Here is a 385-nt window from a genome sequence, read left to right on the forward strand (position 1 = left end):
AAACGAAATGGCTCGTTGTGACCAAAGAGCTGCATTCATTTACACCAGCTCAGAGTCTGTTTCCAAAACACCACGTGGGCTTTATTGATATTAGTGGTCATCTGCTCTCCAGTGCTGACTGGAAGCTGTGCTGATGGGACTGGCTCCAGCCAGGAAACAGCCTATGCCAAAGCAAACCTGAGACATCTTAACTGAGTGTGGCACAGGCCAAATTGCCCAGTGAGGTAAACAGGACAGTGCAGCCACCCATGGTTTGCAATAAATAATCCAAAACCAAAAGCAGTCACAGGTGTGTCTTGCTTCTGTCAGCCGACATTTTCCTAGGCTCTGCCCTCCTACCTGCAGAGGAGATAGAGATGCCTCTTTGGTGTGCACAGGCAGTAGC

General features: G+C 49.4%; 1 protein-coding gene across 1 annotated transcript in view; it reads left to right on the forward strand.

Annotated features, from left to right (window-relative positions):
* Positions 1-385, forward strand: part of ADAM19 (ADAM metallopeptidase domain 19) — a gene marked incomplete at its 5' end in the record, with an annotated part of 29,783 nt that overhangs the window by 12,146 nt on the left and 17,252 nt on the right. The gene's annotated exons all lie outside the window — the stretch shown is intronic.

Source organism: Antrostomus carolinensis, unplaced genomic scaffold, assembly GCF_000700745.2.
Source record: "Antrostomus carolinensis isolate BGI_N321 unplaced genomic scaffold, ASM70074v2 scaffold23930, whole genome shotgun sequence".
NCBI classification, from domain to species: Eukaryota; Metazoa; Chordata; class Aves; order Caprimulgiformes; family Caprimulgidae; genus Antrostomus; species Antrostomus carolinensis.